At 27.8% G+C, this 22,368-nt stretch overlaps 1 long non-coding RNA gene across 1 annotated transcript in view; it reads right to left on the bottom strand.

The window, feature by feature from the left end:
- LOC129961548 (uncharacterized) overlaps positions 1-8,854 on the bottom strand; it is a 193,338-nt gene extending 184,484 nt beyond the window's left edge. The window contains exon 1 of the long non-coding RNA XR_008783794.1: positions 8,468-8,854. This is a non-coding gene — a long non-coding RNA (uncharacterized LOC129961548). The remainder of the gene's footprint in view (positions 1-8,467) is intronic.
- Between the last annotated feature and the right edge of the window lie 13,514 nt (positions 8,855-22,368).

Genomic DNA, 22,368 nt, shown 5'->3' with positions numbered 1-22,368 from the left:
TTGTCTTGCGAGATATATGATATAAACTATTTTACACTTTAACGGACACGATCAGTTATTTCATGGAATAACTAGGTACTTTATAAAATAATGGATTTCATACTTTAACGGTAACATATATATACATATATAAATGCAAACAAAAAATAAATTATACAGATAGTAAAAACCAAAAAATAATAGCTATAAAATCAATTAATAAAATTATTATTTTCCTACTAAGTCTATATATGGTTAATTTCAAAGCGGAATGTAATAGAAGTGAGACAAAAGGCTCTAGCTAACAATTTTCATGCATTAGATAAAGTAATTAATAATTTCATGGATTACACAATGTATGAAGTTCTTAGATTGCATATATATATATATATATATATATATATATATATATATATATATATATATATATATATATTATTGCAGGATTGTATCCCAGAATGATAGTATATTATTACTTGGCACAATTATCAGCCAAATTTCCTTCATTCCAAGATATGGAGAATAGAAGATTTTATGTCGTTTCCAAGTGCAAAACATCTTTATTTAAAACTCTAGGAAATCTGGTGGGAATCGTTTCAGCGTATTCAACTAAATGCGTGCGGAAATTGTAGGAATCTATATAAATTGCAATTACTAATTTCTATACTTTAAAAACAATCGATAATAAGGAAAATAAATTTAAAAAAATTGAAACTATAATTAAATAACTCATTGATTGATTTAATTAATAAAGAATGGCGATTGAAATTAAAGCCTGATTGGTAATGAAAAATATAAACTTGAATTTAATGAGGAAAATCCATAAAAAAAGTTGAAATCACAAATAAGTAAATTAATTAATATAAATAAATAAATTATTGATTGATTTAATTTATTAATAATAAGCGCTAAGATTACTGGTAATGAAGAATGCGTTTAAATGCGTTTTCAATAAACAAAATGTTTTCAGGAATGTGTTATAATAAGAAAACTATGCTGACAATTGAAATTGATGTTAACATTTTGTATGGATATATAAAAATGTTAAGGGTTAATTATACATATACATAATTATACATACATAATACTAATTATACGTATAATTAATATACATAATTATACATATAAAATGTTAATTGTACATATACATTTTAAAACTAATTCTGTAAAAACACAGGGATGGAAACGATATGATATGCGATTAAAGCATACATTAAGCAGTAATATATGCCAGCGAAACTTTCTCTTAATTTAATTCTGAATTTTTCGTAGTTGTCCTTTAATGTCAGTTATGATATAATTTAACTGATAACATATAATACAGAACATCGAAACGTCATTTGAAATATCCATATCTGAGTTGTAGAATATTGTGATCTCGTTCATCCAGTGATAAGACATCTTTAATTTTCAGTTATTTAATAGAGTTTAAATTTGGCATATATGTTATTCGCTTCACTAAGCATAAATGATAATAACATTATAGCCAAAATGCAATGAATTTCGTCTTTGACATCCATAACATTCGTCAAGCGTGCATCCTCCTTCTCATAATCGCACTGCTTCGATTACGTTGTAGCGCCCTCTGGTGATTAGCACACTCGGTGTTTTTGAACAAAAATAACTTTGTAATCAATGTCAAATGTTACAACTAAATTGGGACAGTTGCTATTTTACTTAGGATTCATATCCACAAAAATTGCCCATAACTTACTTTTAATTGTTGTAACAATGGAATTTTGTCATCATCTCCTCATTCACTTATTGAAGCTTTCTAATTGAGATTTCGTATATTCATGCATTCTTCTTAACATATTTACATGTTATGAAGCTGTTTTAATATTTCCAGAGTTTAATTTTCAGCTAATTTTTCAATTTATCAGAATTTGATTCGATGAAATTCCAAATCAGTCAGAGTAATGAATTATAAATTTAAAATTAAAAAGTAGAAAATATTAAAATATTTTAGTATATTATAAAAAAAGATTTTAAAAAATCGTTTTTACTTAATTTAATTTTTATAAGTGAAATGCATATTGCATTTGAGTGCCAAATTCTAAAACCGAGCCTTTCTAATCTTTCTTTAAGTTCTCATCAATGGAAACAAAGCATATTAATTTATATCAGGAATATGATATTAATACTATTTTTTAAAATTAAAACGAAGTATCGATAAAATTAGAAATTTCAAGTTAAATGAATTCTGAGAAAATTTTAAAATTTTTGGTACAATTCTATTGTTATTACTCTCAATATAAATGTTAATAATAATTCTAAACATTGTGTAATATTAGATAATACAATGTAACCTGATTTTAATAAAATCTTATATTCTTCGCTTATTTACAACAGTGTTACTATTTAGTGATAAACAATTTAATAGCTTTTCAAAAATACAATGTGAAACATGCGAAAGATTGGTTAAGATTTCTTCTTTTTAATTTCGTCGCTAAACTGACATCTAAAACAAGATAAATGAATTCATGTGACGCATTATCCATTATAAACACCACAAGAATTTCTGCCTGACGAAGTCTCGCAATCAATTTCAAGTCTAAACTTTTGATAAAAATAATGTTCTAACAAACGAAGTGCATGCCTTGTTCCAGAATGACATCTGACTCGAAACAGGAACAACAATTAGAGTAATGGAATTGTTAAATGAGCTTTTCTGGCAGAGTAAACTTTTCTCGTGGAATGATTTTGTTACTATACAAATGTCCCTGGAATATACGAAATGATGCTTCAAAAGTAGATTAAAGTAACTCGCAAGCTAGTAATGCGTTATTTTACTGGCTGAAAAATTCAATGCATGCTGCTTGACTCAAGAATAACGAATCATTTTAAATGAATATTTTTTTGTAACAAACGGGTCTGATTTTATTGCTATACAAATGTTTCTGGAATATATGGAATGATGTTTCAAAAGTAGATTAAATTAAGCCGTAAGCTACAAATGTGTTGTGTTATTGACTGAAAAATTCGACGCATGCTACTTGATTCAAGAAAAACGAATCATTTTAAATTATTTTTTTTTGTAACAAACGGTGATTTGAAGGAATGTGAACTGTGAGTTTCAAATGAATACCGTTGTTAAGACAGTTATTTTAACAAAAGTATGATGCGAATTATTTTTTATATGTATAAATATAAAATAAACAGAAATCTTCAAATTTTTATGAAGCAGAAATATTTTAAGGCATAATGTGATTATTTATATTTTTGCAACTTGTTTTTTTATTACATAGAAATATTGGTAAACGTGTAATTTGTGTGCCTCTTGCTGCGTCAAGGATGCCAAGTCGCCAATAAAGATGTTTGACAATATAAACACTTCCGGAAAACAATAACGGTTTACTTTACCATTTTCTGTATTAAAATTATTATCTTTATTGATCAATGTTGTTTTATGTGAGATCTTAACAATTTTGAAATGAAGTTTTTCAGACCGGTTTGTTGTGTAGAGAGTAAAATTTAGAGCATGTGATGACTTCGGCATCTGAAGCATCGATGCATTCGGCAGAATTTTTTAACTTAAAAAAAACATCCTACGGCTTCGCTAGCGGCGATAGAGGGATCCTAGTAGTTTCGCTTGCACATTGAACATAAGGACTTTGTGGATAACAGAAATAGTACATAATCAAAAGAATAGAAAGAAGAAATCAAACCATTCTCCATACAAAATTTTAAACAAGCACCCTCTTCCCTTCATCAACTCGTTATATTTTATATTATATATATATATATTCCACTCACCCTTTATCCATTTTGCAGATTCAAAATATTTGCTGCCATCCCATTTACCATATCACCATATATCCGTTCTTGAACAATTAGCAACATAACGAATTATCAAGGAAACCATCAGATGAGAAAAATAATCGCTAAAAGTGCAGGGAATTTCATTGCAAACGATTTCTTAAAGTAAGAATTCAAAATTTTTTTTAAAGCTCATACCGATAGTTAAAAATTACAAAAGAATATTTTCTGTTCGTATTCACATTAAAAATAAAATTGCAGTGTTTTATTAGTAGTAAAAAAAACTTAATTATAATGCAGAACTAAATTCAAATGTTTAATAGATATTTTTTTATTATTTTTAATTTAATATTTTTCATAAAATAGTTGTAGTCCATGTGCAATTCAGCCATTGTAAAAAGTAGTAGACAAAACAGCATTAGGGTTGCTAGAAGATCATTTTGTTGGGTTGCCATATTGGCGATAAACTCGGGGGCACGCTAAACTGCACTTAAACCGAAATATTTTATAATATTTTAAGACAAACTTAAATTACACACAGTTATATTTAGTCTATCAAGATGAATTCCTAACAAGATAGCTTCAAAGGGAAATAAAAATGGTTAGATCTGTATAAATTGGAAACCAAATGTGAGAATCTTCTTTCGTGTATATTCTATTCAAATACCATTATTTCATGCAACGGAATTTTTAAAATTTAAATAAAATAGAGTTAAAAGATTGTGAAGAAATTCATTATAAATTGAATAATTCTATACATTATTACTAATTTCATTCTAATTGGTAATTTCTTCCTTTAAAATTCATTTTTTCAAGTACAACGAAGACGAGTCGCAAAATAAAGTGAATTGATAATGTATTGTAAAATAGACAATTTTATATTAATTTAGTTATTTATTTTACTAATTTCTGCAATTTTTATCGAAATAGTTTTGGATTTCAGAATGCATTTGTATCAGGCTAAAATAAGAGATGAATGTATGGTCATAGTACTGAGCAATTTCTACAAAATAATTTCATTTTTTATAAAGTTAATTTTTGTGCTAAAAAACGCATACACGCTGTATTTTATGGTTCCAATTAGGTTCCGATTATATTTTCTATGCAAGCAGAATATCAAAGTTTGAAATTTATACTTGCCTAGTGTCGCATAATTTATGTTTTAGGAGGAACAGAATTTCAACTTGAATAATTTCTTACTCTAAGAATGTGTTTTAGATTTTCTTCCCTCACCTTTTATGATTTCCTTTTTATATAAAATAAACTTCATTTCAAATTCTAACTATAGAATAACTGCCTTTTTATACCACATTTTCGTATTAAAATACATTTTAAGATTTAGGCTCTGCTACTTTTGATTTTTTTTAAATTCTTGCTTTTTTTTTAAATCTAATATATATATATATATATATATATATATATATATATATATATATATATATATATATATATATATTTCAGTACTACAGATCTTCCATTATCTCAATAAATAATAAAATTTCTACTTTATTGAGCTTACAAACCAGGAGGTTTTTTTTTTAAATTCTGAATAAAGATGTTTTAATTTATTTAAAGAAGTATCAGAGATACTGATAAAATAATCAAAAACATAGTTTTGAAATTAGCTTTTACTCAAAATTACTTAATAAACATAACGAATGGTTCAAAATAATTTTCTTAACATAATATTTATAGTTAAATTTTAATTATAAGCATATCTTTTTATGACTCAGTCATGAAATAAAATGGAAAAGGCATGGGTGAAAAGCTTTTCATTCTATCGCCTTACATAGTTATTTTTTTCATTCATCGGTATTCTTTAGAAACAATTTAAGATGTTAGAATGTCAAAGTACATAGGAAAAAGGATTTTCATTACAACAACAAAATATTATGAGCATTTTGCACATAAATTAGTGGGGAATATATAAAATTTTCAACAATAACAGGTTTTCTTACATATATACAAACTATATAAACTACATTTTTTGCAAATCAGTCTTATTTCAGAGATTTTTAATTCTTTCGGACATGAGTGCAAACACCCAATACAATTAAAGTGCTATTTTCTAACAATGAGCCGATTGCAAATGCCGATTCCAACAATTTTTGGCATTAAAATCTGAATTACTGCCTGCACTGATTCCAATTGGAGCACGACTTAATATCAAATTTCATCGACATTTGAATGCATCTAATTGAACCGTCTCAAAGTTCTACTTTATAATGAGAATAATTTCGATATGTAAAAATATCTTAGATATATAAAATATTTTTCTTGTTTTACTAATGAAATCGCTTTAAAATACATGTTTAAATATTAATGTGTATTATAAAAATAAACTGGATTATTTGCAATGAGGTTTATTTTTACATATACAAATAATAATTTTTTTTAATATTTTCCAGATTTTTGAAATTGTGTCACAGAAATCAGAATTTGTACAGGAAATTTCTATACAATTTCGCAGCAAAATTTCGGAAATTTTCTTCCCAATTACTTCCGAGTATTTTCTATTAAAGCAAAGTTATAAAATCGGTGAATTATACTATGCATCACATCATGTTTATCAGATATTAAGATCAAGCTCATGCATCAAAATGAAAAATAAATGAGAAGAAAAATAAATTGTAAAAGGTATTAGTTTTGTATTAATATAGCAATAACGATCATGATATGTCAAAAAATCGATCATAATTAAAAATATTTTTTTTGTAATAAAAAAAAAATTACAAATTTTTTAATGATATTAAATTTTTTATTTTAAAGCAAATATTGAAATATTTATTTTAAAGAAAATAATTGAAATTGTTAGTCTTAAATAACTGAACGAAATGCTTTTAATATTTCTTTAATTTCTTATTTCAAAGTCTTTCTTCTAGTACCATATATTTTTTTATCTATATTTAGAAAGAATTATGCTTTTTATAATCTTGCAGAAATTCAACAGTTTGTGTGTTTAAAATGGTATACTTTGCACTGCATATATTACTAATATTCAAAACATAATAGCTTCAATAATGTAATCCATGCCACGTCACCAACAAACGTAACTGCGCATTACTGCAAGCCGAATTTTTTTCACATTCTTTAAAGATACAGCGATAAAAGGATGTTAAATGGTCTTAAAATAGAAATATTATAATATTGTAATAGTTGTAGAAGGATTGATTTCGGTTTGATATCAAGTTTGTGATTATTTAGGTGATTTACTGTTTAAACAATGAACAAATATCGGATATTCATCATGATTATAAGAATGCATCTTTAATGTAGGCGTGTAGAATAGAACAGCCAGAAAACACTGCAGTTGTTTTGAGATAATAGAAAGAATCGAAATAGAAGTGAAATTTAATCGCTATATATGTGTTGCCCTCATTTTCAGTGTAGTTCTGATTGTAATATCATTTCAAAGTCTCATACTAAAATACCGAAGTTAGAAGAGTGCCACCATAACAGAAAAATACTGCTTCGCCTTTCAATCTGCAAGTTTAAAATCATAGAATGAGTTTGATTTCCCCTATGTACAAAAGAGTAACGGCGCGAGAAAAAAAAATCTCCTAATCGATCAAAGAATTACTGGGGAAATGTTAATCGATTCCTTAGATATCGTTATAAAGAATAAAATAATGACCATTTTGGAGGAAAAAACGGAACAGCAAAAGTCACGGTTTCTGCCTGAAAAAGAAAGCACACAGCAATTCCAATGCGTGAGTATTGATTTCATATGAATCGAATCACAAGGGGACTCGGATAGCAACGACGTATTTATATCATAGTTTAAACCATCAGCATGAACAGCTCTTTTCAATAAGAGTATTTCTGTAAATAGTATAACCTTTACTTTAAAGAACGTTTAATAGATTGGGCAGCCGTAGTTTCGGTATTTTTATTTTACACTTCGGAAATTATTAATAAAATTAAAGTTCACCGTAAAAAACAACATAAACATAACCATAGATCTAGAGAAAGTCCCGTAAATAACTACTTTGTATTTTGTGAGCGGAAATATAAGATTTTAATTATATCGGTAAACACGACAAAAAACACAGAGCATTACTCAAAAGCATATTTCGTTTGATAAGGAAGCGAGCATTGAAGTATTTAGATTAAATTGCACCAGCTTTTAGTACATCTAAATGCATAGGGTAAGCAATCTCAGATTTCTTGCTGGGAATTGAAATATGTACATAATCTTTATTTTGTTCTTGGGTATCATGATACGAACATTAACTCTGGTAAATATGGAGGTGCCATATATTTACTTGAAAAACATGTCAGATGAACCGTTAAGTGAATTAATGCCTATTGTTTATGAAAGAATTACCCTTCCGGCTATTGCTTGAGTATACTGATAGCAGATAATCTGGTACTAAAACATTTTAAGGAGTGTCGGCAAAACTAAGAAATGCTGAAGAAATCATCACACCGATGGTACGTTTTAAAAGTATTTCAAATGAATTTCTCCGGTTTTCCCTTCAAAGCTTTAGCACGATGCAATTAGATTTGTAAAGAATAATCCCAGAAGCTTAAACAAATCTATTTAATCGAAATTTATTTAACAAATTGACCGGCAAAATTTGTTGTTACGTACTGTTAGTTTGAGCTAATCGTATTTTACTTTTGTATATTTCAATGGAATATCTTCTTGAGACATTAGTTATTCTTAAAAAAGCATGTGTTGAAAGTTTATGTTACAAACGAGTTTGGTATTAAAATTATCACTTACCTGAAAAATGGAGCACGGCATTTCTCTGAGTATTTCGCTGCAGCTAGATATTTCCCTCCAGAAATGAAAGTCAAAATAGATCCAGTAATCCAAAGAAGCAGTTACTTCTCATGCTCCACTAAACACTTACTCACTGAATGCTCAGAACACTATATAGTACGTAAGTGAACAATCAAAGGCCTTTTGAAAGTCCGCAGCATTCAGGAAAACAAACTGCGATTTTTTAGCTCCCTATTTTAAATTTCGAACACCATCTTACAATAACATCAGTGACCGCCAGAAGAATAAATAAGATCCAGCACTGTTGAAATCCATACTTGAAAATGGCATACAACTGTTTGTTGGTCAAAAATCAGAAAAAAGAACAGTCATTTTGTGCCTAACCACCACGCGCAAACAGTTGCGAGAACTGTGAAAACTATAAAGGAAGCTACAACTCCATTACGCGCAAAATCACTGCCAGGAAGTTTGATTAAAAAATCCGGTAACTTACGAACTATCGCACTAACACTGGCGTCATTGAATTTTATTCAATGTCGCCATTATTAAAATTCAGAATTCAGTACCTTAGACAAGTGCAAAATCGGGGTTGCCAATTTGGTGAATTATCCTGGATGTTGGCATGGTTATGATAGTACATATGTATCGATAAAGCCACACTGTATCACTAAAAATCCCGTTGAAATTCGATATCTACGAAAATTATGATATAAACTTCAAATACACTGTGTGCAAAATCAGAGCGAGGAGATTTGATGAAATAACCTATTACATACGTCTATCGCACCCATATTGACGACATTTAATAAAATTCAATGTCACCAATATTAAAATTCCCAGTTCAGTGCCTTAGACATGTGCAAAATTGGGATTGCCAATTTGGTGAGTAATCCTGAAAGTTGGCATGATTGAGATAGAGCGTAAGTATTAAAAACACCAAATTGAAATACTAAAAAGTCACGCTGAAATTCAATATCTATGGAAACTCTGATAAAAACTCCAACTATGCTTGTGCAAAATCAGAGCGAAGAGACTTGATTAAAAAATAAAGCATTACTTACTTCTATCGTGCCCATATTGACGGAATTGAATAAAATTCAATGTCGCCAATATTAAAATCCCCAATTCAGTGCCTTAGACACGTGCAAAATCGTGGTTCTGATTTGGTGAGTTATCCTGGAAGTTGGTTTGATTGAGATAGCAACTAAGTACTAAAAACCCAAACTGAATCACTAAAAGTCATGCTGAAATATGATAGCAAGAAGATATTTTCAAGCTGCATGAAATATTAATGTAATAATTTTGCGTCATTTATTAAATTTATAAAAAAATTATGTTTTTCATAATAATGTCTCAATGTTATTCATACAATTTCAGATGGTTTCAAACACATATTTGCAAACATTTCCAAGAAAGAAAGAAAAAAAAAATAATGAAAACATTTACAAAATTATTTATTTAATTATGCATTGTTTGAAGTCATTCCAGAGTCAGAAGATGATATCTTATCCAAATAAAATTTTACGTCGGTGCTCAAAAAATATTTTGCAGCCCTTTCCATTTATGCCAAATAGAATTTTTAACTTTTATGACATTTTACAGTGACCCACGTACTACGCATGGCAGCCAGTATATATCTACATGTTTTTTTTGTTTAACCCTCCAGCTGCGTATCCCTCGATTTCCGCAGATTGGTAATCAGTCCGTTTCCTATTACATCCCGCGTTTTTGAAAGTTTAGATGCTTTATTTTTACTATTATAAATAGAGTGTTATTTTTACGATTTATTATATCATAATATTATCGTGTAACATATAGTACCAAATCACTTTGTTTGAAAGATATTTTATCTTATTTGCAAACATTGCATCTAAATAGTGATTTTTTTAAAAAAATTACCCAATCAGACATATAGAAATGTCTTACTCACACAAAGTAATAATTTTCGTTTTTGACGTGCTGTTTTTTTGTTCAAAAAATTAGAAATGCTTTATGAAACTTAAATACTCAAATATATGCTATTTTGATTTTGTGCACAATGGTTTCTCTTAGATGGATAGCGGCATTTGTTACTAAAAGGATAAGTTTTGAGATACGCAGGAACACAAAAATATTGCCTTCAATTGTGCTTACATTTGAATTAACAGCATTAACTAAAACAGTGAAAATAAAAATAAAAACAAAATATTAAATTTTTCTTGGATATTCAGAGCCTGACTGAAATTGTATGAAACAAGGTATAACGTTTTCCTTTTCCACACACGGTAATTGACATTCGGGCCAGATGTAACATCACCTGTTAATCCAAACATAGGTAAGCCTTACGGAGCGCCAGATGAGAATCCACTTTACCAGTAGAATCATTGTGTCTGGCCATTTGTTATATCCAGATAAAGGACCACAGATGTGTTTCGTCGTTTCAGAGAGATCCATCATATCTTCAAGGGTGAAGAACTTCAAAACATTTCAATGCTAAACTTTTTCCCATTATGAAGGGACTCCTTAAATCTTCGAGAAACGATCAATCACCAGCAACCGTTGCCATTAAGTATCGAAGTCAGTTGGCCTTTGCTGGTGTTAGTTGTGAATTGATTATAATTAACACATGTTTGGGAAGAGTCAGCTACAAAGATGGATCATTAACAGACCTTCCCACGATTGACTGCAGACAATTGAGGAAGAATTGCTGAGCAGCTATTGGATGCTAAGGAACTCAAGTTCACATTGAGAAAGTCAGTGACAGTGATCTGACGGAGATAAAATGCGGGTTTTTTGCTTGAAAAAGAGCGAGAAAAAAGAGAAGATCAGTGAGAGGCGTCGAAGGAGGATTCCTAGAGACGTCGGGGTTTGAAGAAGGTGTTTCTGATTTTGTGAGGAGCTCCGTATGATTCGGGTTTCTGTGTTAGGATCCACCGGATAAAGATAGGTGGATTTTTGGAGCTGAACCTGGAATAGCTGTTCGAGATAACAGTCTATTAGCGTCTTTTTGGTGTCTATTCTTCGATATGATCAAGGGATTATTTCATGACTAAACTTTCAATTGCTAGGTGAATTTTGTAAATAATATTAACCTAGATGAGAACAAGTTGTTTTTCTGTGCATATATAAGGCTGTAAATAAAAGGATTTTCTGTTTACGCTACTCTCTTATTTGTTCGTTCTGGATCAAGATATTACAAAGGACTATTTCTAATTTTTTTGTTCTAATTATTTAAAATGAATATTCAAATATATCAAATAATTTTATGTATTTATTTTGAATTTGAAATATCATGTTGGAAATAACATAAATATTATAATAACTTTAAAAAAATATAAAGTTTAGAATCTTAATCAAATTAAATTAAATTGAAGAAGCAAAGAGGATGCATTAATAGCAAACATGAAAAAGATTTCATTTTCACTTCAACGATAAAAAAAAATGCTTAAAATATTATTTAAAAATTATTAAAAATAGAAAAAACCATACAGTGAAATCGGAATGATAACTTTTAAATTTTATGTCGATGTAAAAATTATTTTTGCTTTTTAATTTTTGGAAATTTTTTCAGAACAACATCAAAATCCTACTTGGTATTTAATTAATTAAGAATTCAAAAAAATCAATCCTCCTTTCCTCCAAAGTATATATGTAGCAAATTTGAGTTCTAAATTAAACGACCTGGCATAAGGAATGCCAAAACAGAAGCATTCATCTTTATTATTAGTAGAGAAAATGGTTTTATTTTTCAAAAACTTTATTCAAAATCGTTTTCATCCTTAAGACATTTAAATAATTCTAGGTTAAATCCGATTAAAAAGAAAAATTAGCCTAAATTAAAATGTATGAAACCATAAATTTTAATTTGCTGATCGTAACTCATTGCTTATAAAACTCCGATAAAGTCGAAAAGTATCTAGTTAAAGAAAACGAAACATCCTTTATTGATACGGAAATCTCAATTTTCTATCTATTATGTAAAAAATGAAATCGAAGCATACAATAAAATTGATGTTCTGTACCGACATTTAAATATGTATCTGATTTGCAACAAAAATTACAATCAGGAGAGATCCGCTGTTTTTCAAAATCAGAAAGCATAGGCAGAAGCTTCTGAGTATCGAATAAAACAGGGGATTCTATTGAATCATATTTGAAAAAAAATGTTTGTCGAAAAATGAGGTATAAGAAAATATTTTACTTTTGTTAATCATAATTCTTCAGATAGTGTACATTTTTCTTCAGATGTTGAAGAAAAAATATACCTTCTAATATTTGTTATCCACATTTGTATATGTTTTGAAGATTTTGTAATAATGAATAGATCATGGTATTCTTTAAAAACCTTTGCATTTTAACGTTTTGCTCTCTCCTATGTGTTTTTATGAAATATTATTTGGAGTAAAATGTACATTCAGACATTCTGTAGAAAACAATAAAACATTTATATCCATTTATTTGAAGCGCTTTATAATAATGATGCAAATTAAAACAAACTTTGAAAGAAGAATTCTCAGACTAAATAATATGGTCTAGACATAATAAATTAGTTTCCATTGGTTTAGGATATAGTTGATTTATTGCTTTAATCTACATTTGAATTATTTAGCTTTTTAAAAATATAATAAATAAGTGGATTAAGTTCTGAGTTCCTTATATGTTTTGCATAGTTACAGTCTTGCTCTAGTTGTTACTGCTTATTTTGAAATTTGCGCAAAGAAATATTTATCAGTGCAAAATGATTAAAACATGCAATAAGTAACAGTAAAGATCAAAAATGATAATTTTTTGAAAAATTAAGTAATTTTATGATACTTGCTTTGTTTATCCCATTTTAAATACCCTGCATATCTATATTACCCCAATTAGTATTTGAAAATTATTACCATCTCATTGTCGAATCTCTATGTTTTACAATGTTACTTAACATCTGGAATTTATAAAGCTATTTTCTGTGTGAAAATAACTTTTCTAAATATGGAGGTCTATGCCATGATAATTTACAGTTAAGGCCCCTATTCCTTTTAACTGCTTTTAATTTCATGTTTTAAAAAAAGACACAGAGATTCATTTATTTCCTTTTAAACAAATATAAGACTAAAAATTCCCTAATATTGTTAAGAAAATGAACTGAAATTTCCAAATTAAACTGAGTTTTAATTTACAATATCATATGGCCTGAAGAAAATATTAAATAATTTCTCTTCAGATTGTTAAAATGTAATTGTTTTGATTTAAATGCTACTTATTTTTTGATGATATAAATTACGATACATAGTACAAAGAAATTATTGTTTTGAAGTTAATAAAAATTTATTAATTAACTTTTTTCACTACAAAATTCATAGAATTTTTGCTAATGCAATGCAATACATGAAAATAAAATTTATTGAACTTAAGAATTCATGTTTTTTACTCTAAATATTCTTCAATATGATATTATGCAATGTATGATCGAGTGAATACTTCAGTTAGCAATTGATGACATATGAATGAGTGTACGTAATCGTATCATTAGTCTAGGTTCAAAAAGTGCTGTATTTATGTAACTGCTGGAGACTATATCTTTTCATTTCCAAAATCAAAATTTTATTGGGGAAAAACACACAGAATTTTTTTATAATCAGTTATTGACTTTTTTTTATTTTAATCTGGAAGCCGATTAATTCATTTCTTAAGATAATGATTTAGCTATTCAGATATTGAAACTCTTAAATCAACCCAGAAATTTCTTAAAATTTCATCCGGGGTTATGAATATCAGATAGATATCTAACAATTTGAGTACAGAAGTAGGTAGAACATATTAAATTAATTTTTAAAAGCTAAAATAGTTCACATCGTTTTTCAAAAATCAAATTAACTGCCATCCAAATGATGTTAGTTTTCCTTTTCAAGAACCCCACTTTTGCGAAAACAGCAGAACAGTTTGAGGCAGAAAAAGAAATTACCTCACACACCGCGTTAATGAGTCTCTCTATTAGTTTTGTATTATCTTTCGTCCAGATACACGACTAACGTTAATTTGATACTATGCTATCGTAGCAAGATTTGAATTGTTTGCCCTAGCCAATGCTTCTTCTATTGTCTCTTAATAAAAGAAGCAACAAACAGGTAATCAGTATTTGTTCTTATCTTTGAAAATTTTATAAAGCAATCTGTTTAGCAATCTGTAATATCTTTAGCTTTAGAATATTTTATACCACCTGATTCCTTTTTAAATATATTTTTTCTGAAATTGTTCTGATTTACCTGGAAATAAAATTAACAGAAAACATATTTACAGATGTATAGTTGATACATATTAATAAATTTGCAAGAAAAAATAGCAAGAATTTTTCTGGATATTTTTTTAAGAATATCAATAAATACCGAGAAAAATTTTGAACACAGTAATAAAAAAATAAAATAAAATGGTAATATGAAACATTCAATTATCAAATAATTGACTGTGTTACCAATTTATTATTTGTCATCATAATTACGATTACTATTGAATCACTAATATAAGCGCTGGATCAGTTAAAAAGTTTCGATCGCATAGAGTACCATAGATTCTTATACGGTCGTCGTTAATCTCGTGTCCAACTAAGAACCTTTTTATGGTTCAAACAGATGAAAATACTAGGGTGACAAATAAAGGCTCTATAGTGAGTGCTCCAAAATTTCCCCACCGAATTCTCGCAGATGTAAAAGTGCATAAATGAAAAGTGATAAATTGATAATGGTTTCATTTCTATTTCAAATTATCAATCATTGCATTTTTTATTACTGTGTTCAAAATCTAGTTGTCTCCTGAATCAAATTAATACACTGCTCTTGCTAAATAAGTTTGATATGATGCGACCCAAGAAAATATTAAGAGATGTTTATCCGTCTTCCATGTATAGGCATGATCATCTAACCAATATTCTTAAAGCCAATGCGTTAATAATATCTAAAAACTTACTTTTTTATGAGAAGAACACGATCTACAAATCCTGATATTTTTCCATGTCAACATACATGTGGCCAGCAAAAAGACATTTTTTATTGTGAGTGCATACTCAGGTTGGAATTTTCCTCCTGTTCAAAAATTATATTTATATTTCAAAATGACAATTTATCATCATCATCAAAGGCAATAAATATAGATTTTCTTTCAGTTACCAATTTGTATATTTTAGAGAAAAGGCATAAAATAGAAATTTCGTTTGATAAGTAGAGAGAAAACAATATAAAAAGAATATTAAAAATATAAACTTTTTTCTTTCTACAAAATAATTTCTTCAATTATAGATACTAAATATCAGCGAAGACAGGATCATTTAAAATTTCATTATTTTTATTCTAATTGTCTCCTGCACCCAAACAATATTTTCATCTATTATATGACTACATTAAATGCCACTCCTCATTAAATATTTATAAAACTCCTTTCTGCAAAAATCACATACAAATCATCATTTTATGTGGACTAATTTTGATTAATAGCTACAGCATTGGACATAATAATCAATGCTGGAAGGAAAAAATAAGTAGTATCCTTTTCAGGTAGAAACGAAATCCCACCTACTTCACACAACAAGAAAGCCATAAATTCCTTCATATATCCTTACCGAAGTCAGCTCAAGCTGCTGATGCTCCATTGGAATCGCGGATCGAAGCTCTTGGAAGAAATATTTAGTAGGTGGGGCAAAGTATCCTAAAAGAAACAGCTTCTTTCAGAATCAGTGCCATTAAATACATAAAATATTCGGTCTTACGTTTATGCTTTCGCTGCATCCGTTGTCATCCAATACCTCTTTTTATAAACATTTTCTAACTCTTAACATTTCTGTCGCTTTGTAAGAATTGTCTACGACCACAAGTTAAGTTTATGAATTAAAATTCTATTTTTAATTTGAAATTGAAGTAATAATAAGACAAAGCCTAACATTCCGAATTATGTGCTTATAACATGAAAAGGCAAGATAATTTGGAAAAAAAAAATTTCTTCTGCGAATATTTAAAAGTAACTGGATAAAAATTTTGTTTAAGATAAATATCTGGTATATTTTGTTCCAAAATTATCAGTTTATGGCATAACTAGAACTTTCTTTGATATTTAGAAAGAAAGTGGAATTATAAGAATCACAGATGATCAAATTTCACTCAAAGTAATTCGAAAGTGGTAAAAGTATATATCTCTATTCTACCCGTTTATTAAAAGGATAAAATATTTAAGATAGTTGAGAATTATTTGTAATAATACTATTTGATTAGACTCCACCAATATTCGTAGCATGCATTTTTTATTGCGAATAAGTAAATAATTATAGATATACTTCAAGTCGTTTATGTAATAGAAAATGAAATCTTTTAATGTCCTTTTAGACTATCGTACTCCATCCACAAAATTTTATTTTCGATTTGCTCACAGTAATGCAATAATTTCCTTTATAAGACTGAAAAATCTTCCTTCCCTCTTGAAACCCCAAAATAAATTCCTTTCACATGCAGATTTCTTTTCAAGGCCATTAAAATATTCGTAAAATCCATACCGCTCTCAATCGTTTTATTTTCCTTTTGATTGATTCGTTTCTATTTGATTGTTTTATTTTTCACATTTCCATTTTTGATGTGTCTGAAGAGTCTGACTGTTGTGGTTAAAAATAATCGAGTTTGAGAAAATTCGTAAGCAAACGCACACAAAAATTTTGTACTTTGATATTGTGATATATTAATGATTTTTTTTTAATTTTTGTTCTTGTACTTTATAACAATTCTAATAAGATATCTTTTATTACCTGTTATCTTTCGTATATTTTATTCAAAGTGCACCTTGATAAGAACAGTACCCTTCCTTTATGACAATTTTTGTTCAACTTTGTTTAATTACACATTCTGAATCAGAAGTGAAATGAAATAGCGTATTATTGTATTTAATGTTATATAAACAACTGGCGAAATGAAAAATAATGTGATTCATCACTCTCGTGAAACTTTACCATTGAACAATGAATTGAAAAGTTTGATTTCTTTTTAATCAAAAGATAATCGTAAAATTAACATTATTGCCATTTTATGACCTGCAATGGTTGCTGTTTGATTAATATAACAATAAAACATTTCAATAAATTAACTAAACTCATGAACAGAATGAGTTTTCAGACGCTGCTCTACATCAAACAGTGTGGCCATTTTTTTTTTATAATATTAGCAAAAACTACTAATAATCGTGAAAATAGGCCTCAGGTCATATAAATCTGCTGAACTGTAATGATATTATGTGTGGCACTATTCTGCAGAAATTCGTGTCCTACCTGTAAATTCCCAAACCATGGTTAACGACAAATTTGGCTGCCAAAATGGCCTACGCTCCAGCAGTAAAGACTATTAATGAATAATGTACAGCAGTATTATGGTCGTCTCCTATGAATAACACGACTATGAGCGCTCCAGATGCTTAAGATAGTGAGGCATTAAGATTGATTTTCCAGCACATGCTTCACTCTCACTAAATATTGTAAGACACTTGTATCCGAGCTATTGAAACTAACCTTGAAGATAAATTTGTGACCCAGCAAGATTTAATGTTTTTCTTGCCCATAAAAGACTTTAATTCTTTTTCTTTTTAAAAATAAGTATTCCATTACTTTATAACTGAGCAATTTATCAAAATTATTTCGAAGTACCTTCGATCATAGTTATTGTTTACTCATAATGCTTCAAGGAACAGCTTCTGTTGAAGCCATAAATAAAAATTGAATTTTTTTAGTGTCTTGGAACTTAACATATTTAAATGAAATTTCAGGAAGATAAAAAGGAATGATAATATATTTACAATTAAAAATTTATTAATCGAGGACGTCATTTGAAGAAATGATAAGTACGTAATTTTATAGCAACTGATTTTGTATCTGTAACTGCTGTCAGAAGGTAAAAGAAATATACTTTTGTATTATGTTTTATTATTATAAATCGTTATTCTATATTATAATGACCCCTCCAATTTCAAAATAGTTAGCGCAACTATTATTTAAGTGCAATATTCTTTTTTTTTAAATTGTTTTTCTATTTTTGAGTGTATAATATTCATTTTTCCAAAATAATTCCTTTTACAAATTTAATCTCGTTATTAATAATTTGTGCTTTGGGAAATACTTTCATAGCATTAAGTATTTCCTTCGAAAATGAAGTGGAAATATTAAATAAGAAAATAAGTGTGTCATAAAGTGTGTCAAATAGGTTAAAGATGACATATTTAAGAAATGTCGCATATCAGAGCATAAAGGTTGGCAATAATAGAGATATATATAATTTGTTTCAGTCTGCAATAATCACTCACAGTATGCAAAAATTTGAAGGCAAATGAGCTAGCCTGTATAAGTGATTGCATCAAACTAGAGTTTAAAAAAAAATTAATATTTTGATGTAACAATGTATACATGTATGAGTGGGCTTATACTTATTCATATATACGGTGCAAAGAGCAAACTACTGGATTTGGCGCTATCAGATTTGGTGTAAAAGTGCTTTGAAAGGAAGAATTAAACATTTCAGACGATTTTTAAAGTCATTGTTTGACTTTTTAGCGAGTTTTGATTTAACATAATTCCAAATTATTTTATATTTAATTGTAAATTTAAAAAACTGATGTATTGAAATCATTTTTTGTTAACTATCGTGTTTACATCACCTAAAAATTGTCAATTTCAAGAATGTTTAATTTATAATATCGATTGTTTTAAAACTTTAAAAACATATTTTATGAACAATTTGGCAATTTTTGTTATATTTCTAAAATGCAAATTCAAAATATTTTTATTATTTCTGCTTACATTTAATCCTGTGGTAATGGTAGGAATACCATTAGTTATATTTTAAAAATAAATAGTAAATTTGTTTTCGGTAAAATTTGTCATATTTTACAAAAATAATCTCTGAAATAACTTTTATTTTATTTTAGAACTTGGATTTTCGGATTCTAAACATCTTGATGATCTGCCTATTTTATATTTTTATATATATAAATCTGTAATGAATATTTTTAGTTATCTAACCAATAATAATATGAATAATATAAAATAGGTGGTTTTTACATTATTTTACATTATTCTGCAAAAATATGTTTGTTCAATTTATGAAATGGACTTTCGAAATATGTAAAAGTTATAAGTAAACTTGTTATTTTAATCTTAAGGAAACATGTTTCAATTTATGTCAATTAATTTATGAAGATAATATTATGTATTAAAATTAAATTATAATTTAAATATGATTTGCTGTTTTCACATAACTGCATATGTCCCATTAACTAAAATATAAATGATCTAAAGTTCTAGCCAACAAAAGTTTTCTCTTGTGGCAAGGAAATGTCTTAGAATTTAAGAGGATATTTAAATATTTAGTTTTAGAGAGTAATGTAAAGTTAAATAATGACACTCCATGCCTTTGCTTATCATTGTCGTTGAATGGCGAAGCAGAAGTGTAACACTTGTCTAACTCTTTCGGAATCCTAGAAGATATTCAAAAGTTTATTCCTTCTGCATTATAAAAGATAAAAGAATGACAATCCGATCTTCTGTCTGCCTTTTCTAATGAATAGATCGATTTCTTCGCTTTTTTTTATGTATAGAATCAACTCATTAAATACACTCAGCTATTTATAAGAAAGATACCATCATCTATTCTTATATTTAATTCTTTTTAAATTCCAGGAAACAGATAAATAAATTTATATATCGCAAAGATATGTATCTATATCTTTGTGAGCCAAATAAATATTTTCTATAATTTCTAGGCTAATCGGTTCCTGACACGAGCATCCTCTTGCTCGCGTAATGAGAAGGTTTGGATGAAAAACCAAATAATGTCTTGTCCGCATCAATGAATCAAAAAACGAATTCTGTTCCTTGAGTTCCTTATTTTGCTTGAAAATATTATGACAAGGTTATTAAACTAAATTAAAAGAATATAAGGAACCATAATTAAGAAATATAGTTAATGGTGACCATACTATTTCATATAACGATTCTTATTAATCGAAATCATTACCTATACTTCTATTCAATATAAAACGAAGTGAAATTATTCCATGTTTGCACTCTTAAACTATATTCTAAAGCATATTTTAATAAGAGTTTTAATTCTTCTTTTTATATAAGACAAATTACTAATACTTGAAAGATAAATAATAACTTATCACCTACTGATTCATCTATGCTTCCCGCTTCTAATGTTGCTTTAAACAAATAATACTTCAAAACAACATCGTTTATGAATGAAATAGAAATATTATATTCAAAACATATTTGTTATTGCTCCACAAAATAATTTCAAAGGATTTAGCAAACAGTATATGCCTATTTTGTAGATTTAGACACACATAACTACTTTTGTAAAATCCCATATGTCTGAAATTTATTTGCATTCTTTGGTATTAACTGAGTATTTTCCTAAACTTCTGAATTCAGAAATAAAATATACATTGAAGTTTAGTACTAAAGAATCAAATCAAATATTGTTTTATTAAAATATCTCCATTTATTCCATGAAAAGGACTTTCGATCCACATATTGCTTGGTAGTTTGCAAAAGTTTTCTACTGAATTTTTTTATACCTGAACTTTGTTAATTAATATCTTGAGTTTAGCGAAATAGTTTAATATATAAAATCTATTCATTGAAGGTTGACTGATTTTACAGAAGTGAAAAATAGCAGAAGTCTGTTTTCGGCGAAAAATATTTTTTTGTATAAAAATAAGCAACTACTAAATTAAAGAGAAATTGTTTATTTTAGGAATTGAAAGAATACAGATTTCATAAGGATTGTACCCATTATGTGTTTAGAAAAATATGCTAACATCTTTGAATTTATTTGCTTGCTTAGTGCCTTTATTAATTAATATATTAATACATTTATTATCGGCATGTAGTTTCTTTTAAATTATCAGATTTGAAATTTCTATTGATCAATTAAACTTCCAAAATTAAATTTACTTACTCTTCATTAGAAACAAACCACTTAAGTTCGTTCATCAAATTTGGATTAACAACTGTAATATTACAATGAAATGAAGGAAGAAATATCTATATGGGAAATTTTATACAATTATGTAACACATAAAATTCTTGCTTTCATTCCTTCAAAAATGACAAAGGAAGTATTTGGATGTTTAAAATATAATGCAGATATTCAGCATAAAGAGAAGAGAATCATTGTTTAATACGTTAGCTGCCATGATTGATACCTGTGGTTTTAGATTACTATCTAGTAAGATGCTTACTTATTTGCTCTCTTTTAATTGTAGTAGAGAAGAAAATATTTAATTAGACAGTATGTATGAATTATAGGTGATTCACATGCTGAGAAACGTTTTAAAACAAGGAGATATAAACTAAACATAGGCTTGTTCCCCTCGCGTTAAATTCTGCATTGACTGGAAACTTCTGCTGCCGCACAAATGTGAGTGACATGGCAGTCAAAATGTTAAAGAATATTACATTTTTCGAAAAGTGATTAGTTAAAAAATGTTGGAAGCATGTCTATTGCAATCAATTAAAATTTGAGAAAAGAAACAAAAACAAATTAATCTGAAATACTTAGAATATGTCACGAATAAGGTACACTCAAGTTAATAATAATCTTAAAAAAAGTATATTGGTCTAAGGATTAAACAAATTATTTCTGCTATTTGAATAGCAAGTAGAAATATGAGATTAAAATCTAAATAGACTTTAGTATGATTTTTTGAATAAGCCAGCTTGTACATGATGTTTAATGTGATATTTATTTTGTGTTTTATATTCATGGATGTTTTGTTTTTGTTTTGAGAAATGAGTTAAGTTCTTTAAAATATATATTTCATATATTTAAAATATATAAGTTTCTTTTGAAAGTAACATAAAAAATTAATAAGAATTAGACGCATGCAATTTCAGTTTAAAATCTCTGCTGATG

Source organism: Argiope bruennichi, chromosome 2 (genome assembly GCF_947563725.1).
Source record: "Argiope bruennichi chromosome 2, qqArgBrue1.1, whole genome shotgun sequence".
Lineage (NCBI taxonomy): Eukaryota > Metazoa > Arthropoda > Arachnida > Araneae > Araneidae > Argiope > Argiope bruennichi.
This window is presented reverse-complemented; position numbering and strand designations above follow the sequence as displayed.